Source organism: Malus sylvestris, chromosome 12 (assembly GCF_916048215.2).
Source record: "Malus sylvestris chromosome 12, drMalSylv7.2, whole genome shotgun sequence".
Taxonomy (NCBI): domain Eukaryota; kingdom Viridiplantae; phylum Streptophyta; class Magnoliopsida; order Rosales; family Rosaceae; genus Malus; species Malus sylvestris.
The window spans coordinates 16,515,676-16,540,397 of NC_062271.1; the positions used below are offsets into that span (position 1 = coordinate 16,515,676).

Genomic DNA, 24,722 nt, shown 5'->3' on the forward strand with positions numbered 1-24,722 from the left:
CAAATGGCAGACGCTCTCGCTACCCTAGCCTTGAGTATGACATTAAGAGAAAATGAAACTACAGACGTGGCAGTTTGCCAAAGATGGGCGATCCCGCTCGTTACTGAAATGATATTGGATGATACAAACGTCATCTCAGTACTTTCAGTCGACGCTGAAGAGTAGAGACAACCGTTGATCGACTACTTGAAGTATAGAAAGCTTCTAGATGATCCTAGACACCGCTCTGAAATACGTTGACGAGCACCTCAATTCCTTTACTACAAAGAAACACTATACCGATGCTCTTTTGAATGAGTACTTCTAAGATGTCTGGGCAAAGAAGAAGCCAATCAAGCCATGGAAGAAGCACACTCAGGTGTATGCGGAGGGCATCAGTCTGGACCAAAGCTACATTTCCAGCTCAAAAAGATGGGTTACTATTAGCCAAGCATGGTGAAAGATTGCCTGGAACATGCCAAAAGGTGCCAAGCCTGCCAATTCCACACCAACTTCATACATCAACCGCCTGAACCTTTACACCTTATAGCTGCCTCATGTCCATTCGATGCATGGGGATTGGACGTCGTAGGACCAATTACGCCAAAGTCATCTGCATGAGAAGTTTACATTCTAGCAGCAACATATTACTTCTCCAAGTGAGCTGAAGCCATACCTCTAAAGGAAGTCAAGAAGGAAACTATCGTCCGTTTCATCAAGGTACATATCATCCATCGATATGGTATGCCTTGCTACATTATCACTGACAATGAAAAATAGTTCTCCAACCAACTCATGGACGAGCTCTGTGAGAAATACAAGTTCAAGCAACACAAGTCTTCCATGTATCATGCTCCGGCCAACGGTCTTGCGGAAGCATTCAACAAAACATTGTGCAACCTCTTAAAGAAGGTGATCGGCTGAACAAAGAAAGACTGGCACGAAAGAATAAGCGAAGCATTTTGGGCATATAGGACAACACATATGACTCGTAGCCAAGCTATGCCTTATTCTCTCGTATATGGCGTGGAAGCTGTTTTACCGCTCGAGAGTCAAATCCCCTCACTAAGGATGGCCATACAAGAAGGCTTGACTAACGAAAAGAATGCAAAGTTACGCTTTCAAGAGCTAAAAGCACTGGATGAGAGAAGGCTCGAAGCTCAGCAACATTTGGAGTGTTATCAAGCACGACTCTCCAAGGCCTTCAACAAGAAAGTTCGCCCTCGTTCTTTTCAAATGGGAGATCTCGTCCTTGCATTACGTAGGCCTATAATCACAACTCACAAAACAAAAAGCAAGTTCACATCAAAGTGGGATGAACCTTATGTAATACGAGAAGTCTACACTAATGGCGCATACTTAATCATGGCAGAAGATAGCATGGAGATCGGCCCTATCAATGGCAGATGCTTGAAGCGCTACTACCCCTAAAACAAATGGACCAAATGCTCCTTGCATGTACGAGCTGAAACTGCAAACGGCACCAAATGCTCCTTGCCTGTACGAGCTAAAACTGCAAACAGCACCAAATGTTCCTTGCCTGAACAAGCTAAAACTGCAAATAGCACTAAATGTACAACCCGCAAGAGCATAAACTACGTACAACACAAAAGAAAAATGTATTTGAACTACGTCATGACTTGATCCCTTATCAATCGAAGGTATGTAGGCAACTTGAAACTTCAAAACTTCAAGTACAGTCACATCATCAATAAAAAAACGCAAACACTTTGAAGAATAAAGAGCAAATTCAAAATGTGAAGACTTTATTTCTTTAAAATGAAGGATTTGGCTACAAAACTTTATTACAATAATCAACAACAAACAAGGTTTAAGGAAGACATTACTAGAGAACTATGTCTTTAAAATTACGAAAATGATCCTCAAGCAGGCCTTCCAAAGTCTTCAAAGTCTCTACATCGGTGGAAGACAAGGTGGGCAACTACATAGCCATGCCTTTTTCTTGCTCTAGGCATGACATTTCCTTCTGGTACTGAGAAATTGTAGCTTCCTGCTTCAAGAGAACACCTTCAAGTCGTGATGCTTCGATTCCCAACTGTTCTCACTCCCGCTCCAACTCTTCTAAACGCACTCGGACGGAAGCTAAAGAGGTCCTTATAACTTGATAATCTTTCAAAACAACTTGCTGAGAAGACCAGACTTAGGCAGTTGATAAATCCATTGCCGCAAGCTGTTGAGCTCTAACATCTGGACTTAACTTCTTCAAGGAAATAGCACGCAAGGAAGAGTACTCAGTAGAGGTGGCCTTATGTTCGGCAATCTGGACCCTCAAGGGCGAAGAATCAACGTTAAGGTTGTCAATCGCAAAAACAAGTTTCGACAAATCATCCTTAAGCAACGCAAAGTCTTCTGATGGGCACTTTGAAATCCTCTCCTCAATATGGCTTTTGACATTCATGGCCGCATTAAGTCTGATGTGATGGATAAGCTACTCAGTACCATGAAGGTTCGACCCTCTTAAAGAGACTTCAGAGCTAGCTGGTAAAGGTGTTGGACTCATGACGAGCCCTTGCATACCCTCACTTACAGCAAACTAGGGCAACTTGGCAAATTCGAAACGAGCTCTGCACCAGGCGGATTCCCAATCTCCCCGTCTGTAGGTAAATTACCTTCAAATAGCATCTCCATATAAGAATGAATGCCTGTGTTAGCCAAATCAAAAGAACAAGAAGGCCCAGCCTAAACAAGACAAAGAAAGATGTTAGAAATCAAAGCTAAAACAATGAAAGCAAAAAAAAAAAAAAAACAAAGTCACAAGAAAGAAGGAAACATGTACATCTTTCTCAAGTGACACATGACCATCAAATTGAGGAGGTCTAAACACTTCATTCTTCTTATGATGAAAATTAACGTCGTTATCAGCATGAACACTTTTCAAGTGGTCGCTTGTTTACAATTTGTTGACGTTATTGCAAAGCAAGTCCATCTTCGCACAAATCAACTTCATCACCCGCATCTTCATAAGCATCCAAATGTTGAGGAGACAAGCATGGGCGCTGAAGAGCTAGAACCACAAGTCTATCTTGCAAAAGAGTTGCACTCGCACAGTCAAGAGGTACCAACTGCGCAGAAATCACAGAACAACCCTCTCTCAAAGCATCATTACGTGAGTAAGGGGAATTAGTACCACTTGCCACCCCCAAGTTTTCATAATGTACCTTTGACCACCAATTTACGTAAGCACGGGTCACCGGATTGTTCTTGAACTCATCCTTGGCCAACAGGATGATAGAAGCATCTATACATGCACGGGAACAAGACTCAAAATGAGTATACACAGCTTGCAGAGACTCTGACTGGGCGTTTTCTTTGAGCTTGCCTAACGCATGTTGGACAAAACCAAATTGTCTACTGAAACGGTGAGGATTATACAGCTGAATGATGCATCGGTCTCCTTACCGCAAAGAAACATACCCCGAGCGAAGACTTATAAGATAAGAAAAGTCTGAGAAGCAAAGACGCGAATCATCTATGATGCCTCACCGAGCCGAGCTAACTCTTGCTAGGTAGTCCATCCTCAAGCCTACACAACTTCTGTACAATGCTTGCGTCTGCGAATCGTCGAGGCTCTTCACAGAAAGCACACCAGAATACTTCATCATGAAAGGCCCCAACTTGACTGAAGTCAATAAAGAAGACCCTGGTTTGCCTAAAGTTGACATAGAAAAATAAGTGCCAAAGTACTCACCTAACCAACCATACACATAATGGTAGAGAAATACTGCAACATGATCTTCAGTGTTTGACGAGTTTAAAACAACACTCAACCCTAGTAAATGTTGGCTAAGACTGGAATAGCAAGGCTAAAAGATTCTCCTGCAGCCATCTTGCTAGCGACTTTAAAGACTCCGGGGCGGATAAAGTTGACATCGTCTTTGGGGAAAACAAACTTACAAAGCCAACAAGCTAAGAAAGCAGCTAGGTAAGATTCTTCCAATTACTATGATGTTATGCCAAGATCCTCAAATACCCTCAACTTGGCAGGGGTACGGCGTCTAGCTGGACCAATGACGCCGGACGGATTCGAGTTTCCCTTAGGCGTGGTTGTCTTGATGCGGCCACTTTTCTTCAAAGATCTTTTGTACTTCATGGCATCCCGATACCAAAATCGGATCCATGAGGAAATCTTCAAGCCTGACTTACTCTGAGACTTCTGGAAAAGCTTATGGTACGCCCAAAACAAATAGCGGCAGCACGCAGGAAACCCTTGGCTGTTGCTATGAGAAAACTCCTCCGCGCTAGGAACAACCTCGTCATAAAACTTTCCTTGCATCGACAAGCCTCCTATCTTGTGGAGATCCCAAAGTGAAATCGACATCTCCCCTTGAGACGTGTGAAGTGTATTAATTGCTAGACACCAATGCTCAAAGAATGCACGAAGGACGAAAGAATGGCGATCATAACTAAACAAAGACACATAGACAGCATGATAAAGGCCCACATTGGTAAGTACATCTTTGGAGCAGCTCAAGACATCTTCAAGCCACTCCCAGTAGAACTCGGCAAAGGCGGCTCCTCCAGTAATCGACAAGGTGCTACTCCAAGTCACAGCTCTGTTACAGATACGTTGGCCAATAAGCTCAAACAAAGCTGGAGAATCATCACGCACATGGTGCAAAGAGTTCAAGATAAGAGTTCTCGATGTACACACATTTTTCTTTATATTTGGTCAACAAAAACTGTCACCTCGCAAGATACTTCAGAAGACCACGACTTGATATGCATTAAGTTGTCTTTCGCATGAAGGGTAAGCGCCTTAGAGCCAGTTAACGACACACAAAGCTTCAACGTCGTTCCCCTATCTTGTGAATCAACTTCATTCGCAAGAATGGTGATGGTGTTGCTCTTAAAACACTTAAAAATACCATGGTTGCAACGGAAAGATCAGCCACAAAATTGAGCAACACAACAAAGAAGATAGCTGCAAGACGGTCCTTCCAAGTAGCGACAAGAGGCATGGCGAAGTCACCACTGAGGAAAGTCGTGACCAAAAGGTACAACACAGCATAAACTCACTGCAGTCTTTTGCACAACCCCACACGGTAAAAGTGAAGCACTTTAACAAGCTCCAAGTAGCAGCAAGGACGAAGTCACCATCGAGGAAAATCGTGACCAAAAGGCACTACACAGCATAAACTCGCTGCAGTCTTTTGCACAACCCCACACGGTAAAAGTGACGCACTGCAACAAGCTCAAAGCAAGGGCAAAGGAACCTCCGTCAAAACAGCAAAGAAAATCCACCAATGTAGTGAATACCTAAAAAAAATATATATATATATATATAAAATAATAAAAAAAAGGAGTCAAAATCAAAAGCCACGTGAACCGTGTGTGTGTGTGTGTGTGTGTGTGTGTATGCACACATGACTAGTCAAAATCAAAAGCCACGTAAACATATACATATATAAACACACACGCACACATATATATATATATATGACTAGTCAAAATCGAAAGCGTGAACTCTGTGTGCGTGTGTATTTATATATATATAAACATAACATTCTTTTGGTGCCCAAAAAAAAAGAAGAGAAAGTCATAGCAAAACTTGCGGCAGCAAGCAAAAAAAAAAAAACGCAGTAAGAGGTGGTCAATGGTGGTCGTAGCACAATCTAAGCACTCTGCAAATTGAAGGAAATGGAATGGGGATTAGATATCTGTCTAAAACCTTGCATAAAGGTCTATTTATACACAACGGGAAATGAAGAACTTGATATCTGGCACGACAACAAGCATCTGCTTTTCTCCAATGCTAAAGTATCTGCTTTTCTCCAATGTTAAAGCATATGCTTTTCTCCCCAAAACAAGGAACATGGTCCCTTATTTTTGTCTTATTTATTAACCAAACAAAGTGGGAAGCCGAAAGTAGATTTAGAAATGTCAATTAAAAAGTTGATATCCTAAAAAGAGAAAACAAAACGGGGGGGGGTTGCTTCCATACATCTAGAATAAATAATGATGGCATGTGGAAAGCAAAAAAAAAAAAAAAAAATATATATATATATATATATATATATATATATATATATATATATATATAAAGAGTTGAAAGTAAAGAAAGTGTAATGATGGACATCATTACTTGAAAGATGGTGCCATGTGTGGATATATTTGTTATATAGAAGTTGTAATTTTGTGGAGTTTGAAACTCACATGGTGCCAGTCGCACCGGCAGCATTAAAAAAAATAAAAGGTGATGGTGTCGCTATTGGATAGATATACCTTGAGTAAAATAAAAGCTCATTTACTCATATCTCTAAAAATTTACAAAAAAAAAAAAAAAAAAAAAAAAAAGCCTTCACAAAGGTTGATCAGGTAGCGCCTCATCACTCGGCGGAACTCCAGGAAGAAGAGGAGCCAGAGGTTGATTGTTTGGAGTTTCAACACTCGGTAAAACTCTAAAGGACGAAGGCAATAGATGCCTCTGGAGTAAAGGCACAAACATCTGATGGTCACTCTTAATCCGACTTTCGGATTCCCGCAGCTGATCAAGCTTTCTCTTCATGCTCGTCGATTAACTATTGACAAGCATGTGCAACTCTCTGTTCTTGTGCCGGAGCCCTCTAATCTCTTGCTTAAGACTCGCCACCTTAGCCATCAGTGACTCAACTTGACGAGTTCGAGCAAAAAGGCGTTGGCCCATGTTCGATACAGAGCTTGCACACTGAACACTGAAAGCCAAAGAGTCTTGAACAGCCAGCTCATCAGACCGCTTGGAAAGGATCCTGTTATCCTTGGGGGTGAGAAGATTTCTAGCAACCACCGTGGCAGTTATGTCGTTCTTCATCACAAAGTCCCCAATTGTAAGAGGATCGTTGGGGGATACGAAGGATGGGTGCCATATATTATCTTGAAAAGGCATGTCGACATCTTCCCCAATATTCAAATCAAGACAACGATCAGATGGGCAAGCCATTTTTAGAGATGTTAAGGGAAAAGAAGAGGTTGGATAGATTAAGATCTTAGAAGTGTAAGAAGGGAACTTCTATAAGCAGCAACTCTCAAGTGTGCTTTTGAAACACAATTATTACCTCTATAAAAAAATTAAAAAAAAAAAAGGGGCAACAAGGCTGTTTATTCAGAAATCGAAAAGACGCTTGTTCAGAAATCGAAGAGGTGCTTGTTCAGAGCTCAAAGGGGCACCGCTCTCCAAATTTCAAAAGATCGGCTTTCCGAGATTTGTCAGCACCTTTCACATGCAACCTCAGCTTTGCAAAAATCACGGGCAACTTTGTCAAAAATTTCTAACAAAGTTGAAAACACGTGAATCTTACTGTTTCAATTACCCAACAGTTGATTACAAAAGTAAAGGAATAGTGCCACTACTGGCTATTGGGAAATTCCTATATATGTCGACCTCGTCCTCCATAGCAAGGTAGACCTGCAAAAATGCCCAACCCTTCCTACCTCCGATAGTACACTCCCAGTAGAGCCTCTTGAAATACTCAGTTTTCTTCCTCTCCGGGAATACCTCTGCAAACAAATGACACCAAAGCAAAAGTATCTCATATCACCACGGTAGAAAGCAAGAGTATCTCATATCATGCTTTTTTCCTATCTTTTCCTTTACCCTTGCCCTTACCTGCAAGACAAGGAGAAAGAAAGCAATCAGTCGAAACCTGAAATCAAACTTCCGATCTGGAACTGATTGCCCAGAACCTTTGCCTGGTTGCTTACCTAGCATTGCTTTTAAGTGCTCATCGCCGCTGAGAAGTAGTGCTCTGAAAGACCATTTAAATGCAAAGGTTGTATTCCACTCCTGCATCGGGGGTAAATATTGCAAGAGATTGAAGTAGAAGGATCAATGATGAGTTAGAACATATCATTATAGCACGACGCCCTTCCCTGCAGAACCGCATAACCTAGATGGAGGAGTCTAAATCAAAGCCAACCTCGGCATCGTTGCCCTAATCAAAGAGCTCGAGAAGCTTCAATAGCTTTTCGCTGGCACCATCGTCGAAGAGCAAAGCCTCGTTGTGCAACGCTGTCAAATCGCCACTACTTTTTCGAAAGAAAAAGTATCTCATATCATGCTTTCTCCTTGTCATTTTCCTTGTCCTTGTTCTTACCTGCAAGACAAGAAGAAAGAGAGCAATCAGTTGGAACTTGAAGTCAAACTCCCAATCAGGAACCGACTGCCTGGAACCCTTCCCTGATTGCTTACCTAGCATTGCTCTGCCGGGGAAATAGACAAGTCTAGCAGAAGATGCCACATCTGCCTAAAGAACAGATAAGGCAAGTGAAAATGATACTTTGAAGCATGTGGAGACAAGCACAACAAAACATGTGCCAATTCATCTGCTACTTCTTCAAAAGCAAAAATATCTCATATCATCAGGGTTGCAAATACTCTAGATTTGGCGAACTTGTTTTGACCCTCAAATTCTTGAGTCAACTCGCTAGGCGTTATGAGCTGCACGTACCAATTCACCACCCTTGAATCAAATTCTTAAAGATCAAGTCACAAACTTGAAGAAATCAAGTCCGATTCAAGATCAAGTGTCCACTATCCTTGAACCAAATTCAGCTCCAGATAAAGGAGTAAATCCAGACACTTTGGGGTAAGTCTAGAAGAAGAAACCTCTCTGCCCAGTTCAAGAATAAGCCTGTGGAAAGTCAACAATTGGAGGAAACCAGAAAATCCTCCAACCCAGTTCAAGATCAAAGCTTTGGAAAGTCAACAAGCACAACAAAATACGTGTCGATTCATCTACTACCAAAGCCAAAGATCATCTACCACGTGAAGCTCCTTGTGGTCCAATTTAATTCAAGATCAAGCCTCGACGGCCCTTGAAGAAATTTCAAACAAAGTTCAAGAACAAGCCTCAACGGCCGTTGAAGAAACTTCCAGCCCAATTCAAGATCAAGCCTCAACGGCCCTTGAAGAAATCTCCAACCAAATTCAAGATCAAGCATCGATGGCCCTTGGATCGACATCTACATTAAGGGACTTCAAAACGCATCTCCTACATGTGACAAACACATGTATACGACGCGCATTGAAGTGGGGGCATTTGTAGACATCGAAATTTCGGTGAAATAAATGTTGACTAATAATTACAATTTCAACGCTCACGTGTCACATAAATTTTACACGTAGCATGTGACTAAACGAAAAAATCAAAATAAATCAAAAAAGTCATCAAATAAGGACACGTGTCAACACCTGGTAGAAATGATTTATTTCATCTGAATATTATATTCAAAATTAGGCCTTGAAAAATTCTATAAATTCAAGGCCATTTCATTCATTTTGGGAGGACCAATTCATAACCAATTCACATTACTCCAATACCTTGAAGCTTTGAAACTCTAAAGCTCCAAAGCGAATACCGAAGGATCAAGAAAGCTCTCTTCGTTCTTCGTCAAATCCTTCTTCAAGATCAAGCCCCGACGCCCCTTAAAGAACTTCCACCAATTCAAGATCAAGCCCCGACGGCCCCTCGAAGAAAGTGTTCATCGTTCATCGTCTGTTCATCCTAAGATCAAGCCCCAACGGCCCTTTGGATCAACAACATCAACAAATCCACACATCCAACCGTTCTTCAAGATCAAGCCCAAAAGCTCTTGAAGATCTGTTCACCCATCAACCTTCAAGATTAAGCCCAAAAGCCCCTTGAAGAAATTCGCACAACCGTTTCGTCAAGATCAAGCCCAAGAGCCCCTTAAAAATCTGTTCGTCAACCTTCAAGATCAAGCCCCAACAGCCCTTGGATCAACAACACAATCCATAAATCTACACATTACGAAGATCAAATCAGAGGCTAAAATTGTAAAAGAGATTGTAACCCCTAAATCATTAATACAAATATTATTTTGTACACGTGTTCTTGTCTCATTCATTGCAGGAATTTCAGTGTCTCTTCACCATTTCTTGTTTTCTTTTATTTATTCTTTTTTTATTCACACATTCCACATCAGTCACAGCTCAAGAAGTTGGTAATGTAGAAAGCAAATATATATATATGTTATTATTCCTTTTTTTATTGTCCTTTTTTTTTTTGTTATGGAAACTAATATGAGAACACACATAAGTTCAGAGGATGAGAGGAATTTTGATTATATTGAAGGGAGCGAGAAGGGGCCAGCTTTCTGGGGAGATATTAAGAGAGAGTGGGCAGCATGTAAAAATGGACGCTTGCAATCTCCCATAGATTTATCAAGTCTGAAAGTTATAACAATCCCAAGCTTGGTGGGGCTAAAGACGACATACAAGCGTTCTAACGCGACTCTCAAGAATAGAGGCCATGCTATGAAGGTAAGGGTTATCTTCATAAATTGTCCATGACGGTTTCAAGAGTCATCATTTTGGTCATTGGTTTCAAAATTAATCAATGTCATCTTCTACATTTTGTTCCCACAGTCTTTGCCGATAAATTTGTTAAACTTTCTATCAAATTTAATAATGAGCTACCTGGGGTAAGAGGTCCAACAAAATTAGGAGAAAATAATTATGCTAGTGTGTAACTCAATAAAAAAAGAAGTATTTGGAGGGTGCAGCTTGAGTGGGCAGGCTATTCAGGATCGATTGAGGTCAATGGCATTGAGTTTACCTCCAACAAAGTCATAGGCACTCACCCTCCGAGCATTCCATCAATGGCAGGAGGTCTCTATAGTGCACCCATAATTAAAGTTAAATTTTAAACAAGTAAAATGAGTTTCTTAATATGTATTTTCCTGTGTTAGGTATGCCATGGAGCTCCACATGGTTTATCAAAGCCCGGATCCGAAAGTGGAAAACTTGTTGGTGTCCTTTACCAGATTGGTCACCCAAATGCCTTCCTTTCTAAGGTAGAATGCTTTCTAAATTATTCAATGTATACCATGTGGCGGTGTGATGGACACATCCAAGTTTTTTTTATCCGAGTTACCTATTTTGAGTACCAAATAGGGAGATGATTTTCATACGCCCTTTTGGATTCTCACACACTCCTCTTTAGTTCTGGCTATCATACTAAATTAAACTAAAACAACTAATATGATTAAATAGGGGTGTATAAGAGGCTAAAAATGGTGTGTTTATCATTTTCCCTAACTAAACCCTCATGACTTATATTATGTCCCGTTTGATAACTATTAATTTTTAGTTTTTAAACAGTTTAGTTTCATTTTATGTGCTAAAAATAGAGAGAAAGTACATGAGAGAAGTGAAGAATGGAGAAGATGTTGGAGTTTGAGTACAAATCTCATTCTATCTCATTGTCTCACTTTGCTTACCACCAAAAATTTCTCACACTTTGTCCCTCTTACCAAGTGATTGGAAAGATAGACCATATGGAGAACAAAATTGGGCATGAACCTTGGGTTTGGGTTTTGTGGTGTGATTAATTATATATAAAATTAATATATATTTAATTATCAAAAGATGTACCTTGGACCTTGAAGCTCGGGCTTTAACATTAAATTCAAAAATTTATTTATTAAATTAATGTCGAACTTAAGTAATCTTTTTATTTTTCAATTGAGAACGTCTAAAAAAAGTCTGAGGAAAACATGAAGTCACACATCCCTTCTGTTGAACAATCACTTCCCCATTTCATACCTGTTGTAAACATGTATATGATTACTATATATACATGCATCTGCATATTACTCAAACACACAGGAAATCATCTTTCATATGATTCTTACCAAAACCAAGCATATTGAGAGAACCACAAAGAAATTCGTAAGAAACTAAGTTTTACAATGCTGAAATCTTAGTTTAGATCGTTGAATCCTAGTGAAGCAGATACCTACAAAACTACAAGCATATAGTATGGCGAATTTTTGTTTCAAGGATATTGCGGTACACAAGCCTCAATCTTCATTTCGTTTGTTTAAATGACTGTCTTGTTTGTTCTAATTCTGTCAATATATATAGTTGCAATTTTTTTATATATTAGATTATAAATTTTCTATGTATGTTTTGTTTTACCCCTGAAAAAAAAAAAAATATATATATATATATATATATATATATAGTGATTGATTGTTGATTATTATCCAACAGAAAGAGAGGCATGGGAGGGAGATACTTAAAAATGAAAGAGATTATTTGAAAATATAAGAAACCCAACTTAAGATACACGTTCATTTCATATATCTTCTACCATCCTTCCTTTACCTTTTTAATTTCTCATTTATTTGACATATTTTCACTCTATTCATAACACAAAAAATAAAACCGAGAAGGTTATCAAGCAATAATCGAGTTATATTCTGCTCAAATAATTTTTGCGCGCAGAAAACTCTGGTTCACTTTATACACACCAAAATATTTTGTTTTAGGCTTTTTAGCCAAAACGGTCCATACGATTTGTATAACTGATCACTTTGGTCATTGAGATTTGAAATCAATAGAAGTGGTCCCTGATTTTGTTCACCATCAATCATTTTGGTCATTTCTTGAAAATTCTTCATTAAATAAGGATAAAATGACAAAAATTTCCTTAATTTTTGTCAAATCATTTTGGTCCATTGTTTATTAAATTGAGGGTATTTTTGTCATTTGTTCCTTATTTAACATAATTTTTCAAGGAATGATCAAAATAATTGATGGAGGATAAACTCAAGGACCACTTCTATTGATTTCAAATTTCAGGGATTAAAGTGATGAGTTATGCAAATCTCAGATATCATTTTGACTAAAAAGCATTTGTTTTATTCTATTTTTTGTAATCGCTAATTCAAAATAATGTACCCTAATACCCTGCATATCAAATGCCATACAACTACCATATCCATTGGACCGTTAATAATTAGAATTGATCTCTAACATGTTGCTATTCTGAAATTCAGTTGATGAGGGATGTAGCATTCATGACTGACCAAAAGACAGAGAGGAGCATTGGGGTGATTGATCCTGCTGAAATAGTCCAACTGAATGGCAACAACTACTACAAATATATCGGCTCGCTCACCATTCCTCCCTGTAGTGAAGGCGTTATTTGGATCATCAGCAAACAGGTAAACCCAAGCCCTTCAACTATGTGTATTAGTGCCTTTCTTTTAATTTTTGTTAGTCTGTTTGATTTCTGCTCCTGAATTACCTACATTTCAATTGCTTCTGTATGCGCCGTTAGGGACAGTTTCAAAAGAACAAATAGATCTTTTTCGAGTGGCTGTGTATGATGTACGTACAAAGACATATCTTCTATCCTTTGTACTTCTTATTTGAAGACTCGAAGCACATACATGCACATCAATTATTTAATGATGTTCTTAAACTAATTGCAGTACGCAGAGATGAACGCAAGGCCAGTGCAACCACGCAATCTGCGAAGGATATTCTCTTTCTATGGCAAAAATGCCGAGAACAAACACAATTGACGATATCAGAGAGTTCATACGTAACTGAAAATAGCGGATTCAAAAATAGAATTAACTCACATGATATTGACGTCTTGGTCTATCTCAGATCTGCAAGAATAAAACATATTTTTTAAATGTAGCTTCATAAATAATTAAATACGATCATTTATCCGTGTTATAGGTAAGCCATACTGCCTATATATAAAATACTTAATGTGATCATTTATCCATGTTATAGTTACGCCATACTACTGTCTATATATACTTAGATGTAATCATTTATCCATATTATGGTCATACAAGCAAAAGTTAATAGTTAGATGTAATCATTTATCCATATTATGGTCATACAAGCAAAAGTTAATAGTTATCAAAAGGTTTGCAGTGTTCAACTACTCCCTTGTTAAAAAAATATAGAGATGCCACGAAAGTTAGATTTATGTACATAAGTTCATAGTTGTCAAAAGATTGGCAGTGTTCAATTATTCATTGTTCAAAAGATATAGATACTACGAAAGCTAGATTTATATACATATCTATAGTTATTAAAAAGTTGGCACTACTCATCTACTCAATGTTCACAAAGACTTTTCTTGGTCATATTTGGTCTTGCTAATTTGCGAATGAGCATTTTTCCCTTGGCCATCATGATGTTGAAGCACTGCCTCTTCTTTTTTTGTTTTGTCCAAGAGTTTTCTCGTGCTTGTTGTGTATTAGGACTTGAAGTCTGTAAGTACTCAATATAAAGAACTAAATTCGTCAATTTATTTAAATTTATTCTGAGCTTCATCAAATCAACCAAGAGTATAATTCAGCAAGGCTACATTTTTCATTTTGTTTAATTAAAATCAATTATACTTGTTCCCATCTATTTGCACATCCCTTCAACACTCTCATTGTTATTGTCTGTTGAGCTATATCAGGCATGCATGTACTACTAGAAGTAGGAAAACTATGGCTTTCTTGTATCACCTGTTGTCTATTGCTAAGCCTAGTTTTTTTTGCGCATTGTACCTCACAAATTTATATCGCTAAACAACAAATTGATAGATGGAAGGGGGAAAACACTAATGAAAATGAATACTATTTCAACTAAACCTATACCCTACCAAGCAAACCAAGTGCATACTAACAAGAGGAATGCTAGCTACTTTTCCCACTTGCCTTTTCCCATTTGCCTTTCCCACTCATCATTTGATACATGGTTCCACTTACACATTAAGCTGAATAATTGAGAGTGCTAATATACCCACCCTAATGTCTTATCTTTCCAGCCATCTTATATTCTCATCCACCATAAAAAGTAAAAAAGAAACCTGTACTATTTTCCCACCCACCATTATTCCCAAAGCACCCTTACCCCCAACACCCTGCTCGTTGACCTCCTATTCCGATCATTACTGGCCGCTTAATTAAAGCCCAGATCCTATCATATCAATGCTTGATTTCCTTCTCCTGTAACATGTTTTCCATTATAGTTTCAATTCTTTAAATAATATTTCCAAATATGATGGAAGTGTTGGCTTTCCTTGCTGCATTCATCGGTATAAATAATTAGTCTGAGGTACAAGAGTCCTACTGGGATACTGAGTTCCCATCTATATCGAATACACAATATTACAATTATCACATCCTTTGACATATTACAATATGCTTATAATTAACATGGGGCTTTTGTTTAACAATTTTGAAACAAAATAGAAAGGAAAATGCCAAGCTCGTCAGTCACTTGATACAATCATACACATACTCTGCATTTCCATTGCAATTTGCAAGCTCTGCCTGTGCCTAGCTAGCGGGTTTGTCAACGGTAGCGGAAGTGGCATCTCAATCCGTAATAATCGCCTTCCCTCCAAATGCCTCATCCTCGTCCTCTCTCTCCTCACCATTAACCAACACAAAGTAACAGAGACATGACCCTCACTTGTGTCACCTGTCCACGAGATCCAGTCTGTCTCATAACCTTGATCACAATAGCATGCTTAATCGTGTTGTCCATTCTGGGGGTTGGAGTTTTGGAAAAGACTGAGAGAGCTGAGAGGAGACGATAAAATGGCAATCCGAGAAGTGTGCTAAATTGCTAGGGACGAGAGAATGGCGCTTCCTTTTTTACTATCCTTATATGTTATTTTATGAGAGGATATATTAGTCCTTAAAAATTTAATAAAAAATGGGGTGGGATGATAAGACATTGAGTGGGGTATAGTAGCACTCATAATTATTTATTTTGAAAACACAAACTTCTTTCCCCCTTTACCCTTAGTAAATTTGATCAAGGAAAATAAAATAATAAAGGATAATGCTAGGGAGACCAAATTTCCAAACCAAATGATGTGTTACAAATAGAAAATAAGCACGTTAATCAACACTTAAATAATTATCCAATCATCAACATCCACATCATTTGGTTTACAAAATTTAATTTAGAAATTTGATCTAGTATTACCCAATAATAAACCCAAAATGTTTTTCTCTCTCATCCCTTCCACTTCCTCTTGGCTGCCATGGCTTTTATAAGAGCTAATGGGAGAATTTCGAAATTTTAACAATCACCACATTCTTTATTAAACACCGAATTTACAAGCATAAAAAAATGTGTATGGAAAATCATTGGCCATTACATGGATAAAGAATTGATGGGGTTAGTCACTGGCCATGGCGGCTGCTCGGAGGAAAGCGTAGAGAAATGAAGTTGGGGAAGAAGGTGATCCTACCGGGCGGTTCCCTCTCTTCCTATCATCCACACAACAGGCATGGACCGTAGGATATGGCTCTGCCACAGGTTGTGGGGGACGACGGATGTGGAAGGAGAAAGGTCTGCCGGTACGTTATTTGGCTTTTTGGGTTCCTTGTCCGCTGCCCTGGCTCTACTCTTCTCTAAAGGTTTTCCTACTTGGGTTTCTATAATACAAACCGGTTGTCATCCATGCTAATATAAAATCAAACTTTATGGTGGTCGCATTAGAAAACTACTTACTTTGGAGTAGCTTAATCAAAAAGTTTATATATAGATCTGTTTTGTATTGTATTATGTATATATGAATAAGACAACAAACTGAAGCAGGCACGATGACAAGTGACAACGCTAAGATTTAAAGGCCTCCTTTCATACATCAAACAGTTTATATAGATCTATTTTGTACTGTTGTATGTATACATGAATAAGACAACAAAATGAAGCAAGCACGATGACAACACAAAGATTTAAAGACCTCTTTCACACATAAAACAGTTTATTTTCAAGTTGCCAGCATCTTATCTTTTCTTTACTTCTTTCTTTGTGTTTTACGCATGATTTATAGATGGTGCCGTGAAGTGAGGAAGCTTATTCGATTTTGCAGAATTAATGTTTTGGTGGATCATTTCAAGATGGCCTTAGATTGCTTCTTTGCAGTCTTGTTTGTTGTAGGCAATGTGTGGATTTTTGGAGGTCATTCTTCTCGTTCTGATACTCCTCAACTCTACAGGTACATAATGTCAATATGTACTGCGTTCCAGTCTTCTAACATTTCGTTGATTTCTTCTAGGTTATCGAGTCATTTAACGTATCCTGTGTTTCTTATAGGTTATGCAGAGTGTTACATACCTTTAGCTGTATTGGATACGCCATTCATACTATGTGCAACAACTTGCTGCTGCCTGCCTCGCAAGAGTGCTAAATTTTTTTTGCCAAGTGAAAATGCATACATCATCGTGCTTGTGGGTTATTCATTCCTTAAGTTATAACATGCATACTATGTCCAACAACAAGTTGCTGCTACCAAAGATATTTGTTATCAAGTCATGAATTCACATAAAAATAAACCAGAAATTTTAAATAAAAAGTTCTTTATAACATGCATGTTGATAATACCATGAAAAATTCCACTACATTATCCGTGCATATTATTTTCTTATTTCAGATATGAATTTGACATCATCTCTTCCAAAACCACCAACCAAAATCATTTCTCGAAGAGATTATACATAGAAGAGAGGGGAAACTTACCCAAAGCCAATTGCGTGCTGCTATTAGTAGTGAGGTACTGCTCTCTCCTTTTTCTTCTTATTTAGACCCAACAATTTCTGCATTTAATTGCAGAGTGTTCACTCGTAAACCTGAATAATTACTTTGTTCCCCTCCCTGCATTTTCTACAAAAATCAGAAATCAAGTTAAATAAAAAAGTCCAACAAAATTTAAACGAAAATTTCATCTGGTAATTATCAAATATCGAAAAAGAAGATTAAAATGGTCAAAGGAGAGAATCAGAAGAAGACTTGGAACATTAAAAAAAATTAATAATAAAAAAAACAAAGGGAAACACCAGCTAGAGATGAACCCAACATCACCAAACACGAATGAATCATGAAGAAGAAGGGGCCGGCACAGATCGTAGTATTTATGTAATAAAATTCTACAATTATCTAAAGAGGTGGGGAGCAGTTTGTTTCGGTACGGTTTTAAGATAAATTGAAATCGAAACCAAAATTTATTTTGGTTTGGTTCGGTACAGTTTTGGAGTAAAACCAAAATGGAACCAAATCATTTGATTTATGTTCAGTTCGGTCTCAAACCATTTCTGTTTGTGCCTCACTTGTAGGACCGTAATATGCATTAATACGAGTGTTCAATATTCAAACAAACTAAAAAGTTTAAAACGTAGTCATTTGCAAACTAAATGTTTTATGACATTAATACAACTCAATTGAAAAAAAAAATCATGGTCACCATCACCATACTAAAATTCAACTTGAAAGAAAGTTCACCATCAAAATGTCTTTTATCACTACTTAGTACCATCCAATTGAAAAAGTTAAATTTATCATACTAAAATTAAAGTTCAAACAAAGTTCAACATCAAAAGCCTTATGGCATAAGAATTAGTACAACCCGAAAAAATAAATTGTTCATGCAATTCAACAAAAAAGTTTTGGTGTTTCAAGTCACTACTTTGAATTGCTCAACCCTTTTCCTTTTCCTTTCCTTTCCTTTTCTTTTTGGACACTTACCCTTCGAAGGTTTAGGAGGCCTTTGAGCTTATGAACAGGGTTGCGAAGGCATTCGATCTTGAAAAGGCAATACTTGGTAAGACCTTGGACCTTGTGAAAGTGAAACGGATAGATGAGAAACCATTCAACCTTGTGAACTAGAAGCTTGAGATTGCCTTGGAGCTTGCTATTGTGGATGTGGATTAAGAGTAAAAGAAGCGATGCTTGAATTCGAATGGGTTTAGCCATATTACGATGTGGTTGAGTCTATACTAAATGTATGGACTCAACCAAATAAACAATTAATTATATTATGCCACCTAATTGACTATTAAATTAATTCAGTTCCAAATATTAAGAACCGAAACCAAAAAGTTTATTAAGCTTGTGGTTCAGTTTTAAACCGAATCCATTTCAAAACCGAATAGTTCGGTGTGGTCCGGTTGGTCCATGTTTTAGTTTTGGTTTTCAGTTCCAAGTGCCCACCTATATTTACCTAATACTTTGATGTGATTGCGGCGAATGAGAGGGGCGATGTCGAGATGGGGAAAATTGGCGAAGGGGGAGGTGGAGTTTGAGAGGCAATCAAGGAGGTTTCGATATATGAGGTAAGGACGAAAAAGGGAGAGTAGGAGTCGTCGAGGGTAACCAGACCTTTTCCTAGGGATCCTGCAACCGTGTCCGTTCATCGTACATCGTGAGGTCAGAAATCATTTAAAATTTAAAATTCAAATATAAATAGCACCTAATGAAAACTGACCGCATAATGTACGATGAACGGATACGATTGCAGGATCCCTAGGAAAAGGATCCGACAAGGATTCTACGACCTTTATGAGAATTGGTCAAGAGGTCAAGAGAATGTGATCCCACGTGTCAAAGAATTAACAAGGCAAACCGAAGAAAACCTAGAATAATATAAACTAAGCGGGGAAAAATCGGAAACACACTGTTCCTAAGCTACGGAAACCCAAAACTTGGTTTTAGTATATATAATATCATTTATAATGGCATATTAGCTAGGGATGGGCACGGGCCAGGCCAGGCCCAATTTTGAAGGGACCAGATCAAATTCGGGTTTAAAGGATACGGGCTAGGCTGGGCCAGGGACAACATTTTCTAACATAGGGACCAGGCCGAAATGGGCCTGGTACATGGGTCCTTGGTTTTTGTTTTTTTTTTTTGAAAAAAAATAAAATAAAATTTGCACAGATTTGCACAAATTGCAATTGCATAGATTCACTACCACTACAGCACTACCAATACAGACTGCAATTATGCAGACTTTGCACAAATTCACTGCAATGATTCACATCCAATCTAAATACAAAGTTCAACATCCAAGTTCATATATTAACAATACATCCAAAATAACAACATTACATCGTCCAACATCGTTCGATACATTAAATTTGAGACATTCAAAATAACATCCGGGAGACATCTAAATATCAAATCAACATACAAAATACCCGAGAGTCCAGGAAATCCAAATTCCGAAGTCCAAAATCAAATAATCCAAAACAACATAAACATGACATCTGCAATAAATTCCAAATTAACATCCAAAACCACATCCAACGTCCAAGTTCCAACAACATTCCTCATTGAATCTGTAAGGAAAAATAGAATATAAACATGACATTTTTAATGTCCAACATCATATTATCCTCATTGAATCATTGAAATTTAAAGTTTATTCATTTGAGTTTAAAATATTACCGCAATTCATTTTCCTTTATTCGTTCGAGTTGTTTAAGGAGCTTCAATTTCAGGAACACTTGGTGAGATGGTTGAACTTGTAGATATAGCATTTGCTCTTCTTCTTTTATATTCTTCAACAAAGAACAAAAGAAGCACGTTAATTGTAAACTAATTAATATAAAGTTATAAACCAAACTATACAAAACAAAATAATTACCTTCTTCACACTCTTGATAAAATTCAAGCTTCATCAGACTTGCTTCATACTCAATGTTGCTAATTTGTTCACTTCTTAACCAGTTTTGGAGGCATATCAATGACTCAACTATTTCAGGAAAGAGAGATTATCTAAAGGGGTCAATTACTCTCTTTCCTGTACTAAATGCACTCTCACTGGCAATTGTTGACACTTGAATTAGCAATACATCTTTTGCTATCAAAGCAAGTATGAGATAAGCGCTCCTCTCCTTCAACTTCCACCATTTCAAAACGTCAAATGGTGAACCATGTTGTACTTTCTCTAGAGTGTCAAGGAGATATCTATCCACCTCATGTGCAAGCGCAATATCCCCGGTGTCTTCTAATTCCTTCTCTCAATCATCCATCATTTGACTAAATATCATTGGATTTTCTGTTGGCACACTAGAAGATGATTGTTTTACCATTGAACAAGTAGTGTCAACAACAAAATCTTCTCTACCCTTTTGTTGTGTTTGTGGACCGAAAGCTTGGTGAGCATATTCATCACACATCGCCTTCAACAATATCTTCACTTCATTACTTTTCTATTGAATCTCTTCTTTAGAAAGCTGTAATTGCTTTCTACACAAGTACATGTAGTGCCTCAATTTGAACCTTGGGTTTAAGACAAGGGCAACTACAAATACTTGATTAAGGGACTTAATTGAACCAAAATACTTTCAATATTTGGCTCTCATGCTCATTGACATATCACGTAGCACCAACTCTACAGTTCCTTCAGTTTGCATATATTCAGGCAAAAAAAAAATTTCTATCTCGTTCTTCATAGCAATGACATCATGAACTGTATTGGATGTGGGATACTTTCTTGCACTAACTTTCAAAGTTATAAGATAGAAAACCTTCAAAAATTCCACAAACACTTCTATATCATCCCAATCTTCCTCTTTAGATGGTCCAACCATCCCTTTACTCGCCACTTCTTCTCCTTCATCATTAAGCATCTTTTCCCTGAAATAGGTGGAGTATATATTGGCTTCATCATTTTCGGACATCTTTTCAAATGCTTTTTTACACTTCAAGCAAGATTCTAGCATCATGTATGTGCTATTCCACCTAGTAGGCATATCCATAACAATTAGACCCCTACTATCGAACTTCTCATTCTCCACACATTTCTTGAAATAACTAAACCTTCAGAGACTTGATCTCACAAACCGCACGACATTTATAAGAGCATCCACAATTGTATTTAATATTTTCAACCCACCTTTCACTACCAAGTTGATAATATGAGCTAAGCACCTCACATGTATAAACTTGTCATTCATAATAATTTTACCATTAGGCCATTCTGCATTTTACGAACAACATACTCTATTGCTAGCTTATTAGCTAATGCATTGTCAACTGAGATACACATCACCTTTTCAATCTCCCACTTAACCAAACATTGCTCAATCAGCTTTCCTATTTCTTTGCCTTCATGACTTGAAATCAAATAAAAGTTTAGAATCCTTTTATGCATATTCCATTCATCATCCACAAAATGAGCAGTTAGCACCATGTAGTTCAAATTTTGTACACTTGTCCATGTATCAGTAGTCAAGCTCACTTTATGCTTGTGTATCTTCTTTTTTAATTGATCTTTCATAGTATCATACATATTGAATAACTCTTTCAGAATAGTTCTCCGAGATGGAACATGCAATCTAGGCTGAACTTTGTACATAATCCGCCTAAACCCCTCGCTCACAACTCATCAGTTGGTTTATATGACTTGCAATGTTTATTGATATGTTTAATGTAAGTACTAGTTCCAACCCCACTAGTATCACATGCAAAAAGGGCGTTACAATGGTTACACTTAGCCTTCAATACTTGTACCTCCGCCATCTCTTTCTTTCCATCCTTTCCTACTTGTTGTATTTTCGAGACGGTACACTTAGTAACATGATCCCAAACCCAAGATCTCTCAGAAAAAGATCTCTCTAGTGAAGCTAATATAGTTGGTTGTTTTGTCTTTGGAATAGGTGGTGTTTTTCTTTTTCTGAAGGATGAGGGTTTTTTGGGAAGCATTGATGATTTTGACTGTGTAGGTTGTGCTTGTGTTGGTTGTGGAGGACATGGTGATGTAGCCGTAAATGATGTCACATTAGTACTAAGGGTGCTTTGACTTTGAGACATAATATTAGAAATCTGTAAAAGGTACTTTAGGTAAGTTAACTGAACAAACTAAATGAAAATGGAAATGGAAATTAAAAGAAATTCATCATAGGTAATCAAATTCAGTGAAGGGATGAAAAGATGCAGACTTAAAAGAAATTCATCATAACTATAAAACTTCAGAGTTCAGATCGTGAATAAAACCAACTACTGATTAAGTACTTACATTTGTTGGGTTCCAAAGAAGAAGACTAGTACTTTCTTCTAATCAGCAGAGTAGCCCTACTTCTCTTGTTCACTTCCCTACATAATGATTAGGAATAATTAAGAATAAGGAGAGAAGTAAACTATAAGTTTACACACATTCCTATATGCTACAAAAACCATGCTAAATTTGTCTAAGAAGACAAAAACCAAATCAGAAGCTGAGAAGACATAAACCATGCTATAGCAACCATGCTAAATTTGTCTTACATTAGCATAATAGCAGTTATCAAGCAATTTAGAAAGAACATATTATGCTTCTAAAAGAACATATGAGCACTCACCTTATGCAAAACAACATCAAGGTGTCCTTGATCTGAAAATGGCTTGTTTACATCAATTGCAATAAAGAAGATCCCTTTTTCTTGCACCCTATAAATGTTTTACTAAAATCCATAGCTTTTGCAGTATTAAACCAAAGAGTAGTTGTTTTTCTTCCACAACTTGACATTTTATTATACTAATCAGTTTGGGCATAGAAGAACATTTTGACTTAGCGTTATACATATTATGTAATATGATAATTATTTAGTGACAACATTCTAGATTAACTTTCCTTCCCTATATAGAAAGAGGGGAAACTTAGTAAACTTAAAACAGGTTTGAATACTAAGTGAACTAAAGCAGAACAAATCCCTAAACATTGCTTAAGTTCAATGGGTTTTCTAGTATTTTATCAATAATATCAGGTCAACCTGAAAATCAAATCTAATTTTGAAAATAGATCAATATAAGAACATCTAAAATTGAATTGTATCATCATCAACCAAATCTACACCGGCCATTGGTGAAACCAAACGCATACAATCACCGAATTACAAACTTTTTGAGATGCAATCGAAACACAAATCGACAACTGTGAACAATAAGAAGAATTGGACTATAGTGCAATCAGAGAAGACAACTAAGATTGGAAGGTTTGAAGAAACAAACTAAAACTCACCAGAGCCATGGTTGTTCCAGAAAAACATTTCGCTCAGAATTTAGATCTGAAATATGCAAAGCCAAAAAAGACCCAAACTTTGTTATCAGTATTACAGTGGAAAACAATTGGTAGATACGAAAAGAAGAACCATAAATGGTGGCAACAGATCAATCATCAATCTACAAATGCAATTCAAAATTTAAAAAACCCTAAATGGTGGCAACAAGATTCAATCATCAATCTACACATTCTAACTTAAAAACCCCAAAATCCCTACACTAGAAATTCACATTAATAATAAAACCTAATTCAAAATTACCTAAATTTTAAAGGGATGATTGCTGGTAGCAGTGTCCTCAACGGTGGTGATAGGATGATGATGGTGGTTGCGACGGCGGAGGTGGTGTTGTTGTGTTGGTCGCGACGGCGGTGAGCATTGTGAGAGTCTGAGAGTTGGAGCTCGAGTGGTGATGGGGTGATGGTGATTGTGATGGAGGAGGTGGTGCTGTTATGTTGGTCGCAATGGCAATGAGCACTGTGAGTGTGAGAGTCTAAGAGTTGGAGTCGAGGGAGAGTCTGAGACTGAGAGTGATTCTGGAACTCAAGAGAGGAATTGGCTAGTGTTGAAACTAACAGTGAAGATTGAATGATAAGTTATCATTCAATCTCGGCCGTTCATTAGAATTAAAAATGGGCTGGTCTGGGGCCTCGTTTTTTAAATTATATGGAACCAACCCACCCTGTTATTGACAGAGACATGGCCTGGCTCGGACCGTTTTCTCTCTACAATTTTTGGAACCGGCCTGTACTCGCCCCGAACCTACATTACCTGCCCCAATCCACTATTCCTCTACCCGTTTGCCCACCCCTAATATTAGCATCACAAATGATCATTTGGTGTAGAAAAAATTTAGAGAGAATGGGGTTGATGGCCAGTGCCGCAAAGAGAGAGAAAGGGGATCATAGAATTTCTAATGTGTGTTTTTCCACTACGTAGTGTCTTCATTTATACCAACCTAAGTAAGGTTTAGGAGAGTTCAAATATGCTGTGCCGATTTTTCCTCTGCCCACCCTATGACTTACGCCTACAAAGAATACGATAAGTACATGGGCTTTGTCCAATAAACCTTATTTAATCCTAATTCTAGTTTACACAATCATATTCATAAGTAAATGCTATTTACAACACTTTACTTTGAG

General features: G+C 37.7%; 1 long non-coding RNA gene and 1 pseudogene across 1 annotated transcript; one reads left to right on the top strand and one right to left on the bottom strand.

Annotated features, from left to right (window-relative positions):
* The first annotated feature begins 7,866 nt into the window (after nt 1-7,866).
* LOC126594428 (alpha carbonic anhydrase 7-like) lies at nt 7,867-13,420 on the top strand (annotated as a pseudogene).
* A 6,099-nt stretch (nt 13,421-19,519) lies between these two features.
* LOC126594300 (uncharacterized) lies at nt 19,520-20,069 on the bottom strand. The gene is made up of 2 exons (XR_007613203.1): nt 19,985-20,069; nt 19,520-19,875 (listed from the first exon to the last, which is right to left on the bottom strand). It is a non-coding gene; the product is annotated as an uncharacterized LOC126594300 (long non-coding RNA).
* Between the last annotated feature and the right edge of the window lie 4,653 nt (nt 20,070-24,722).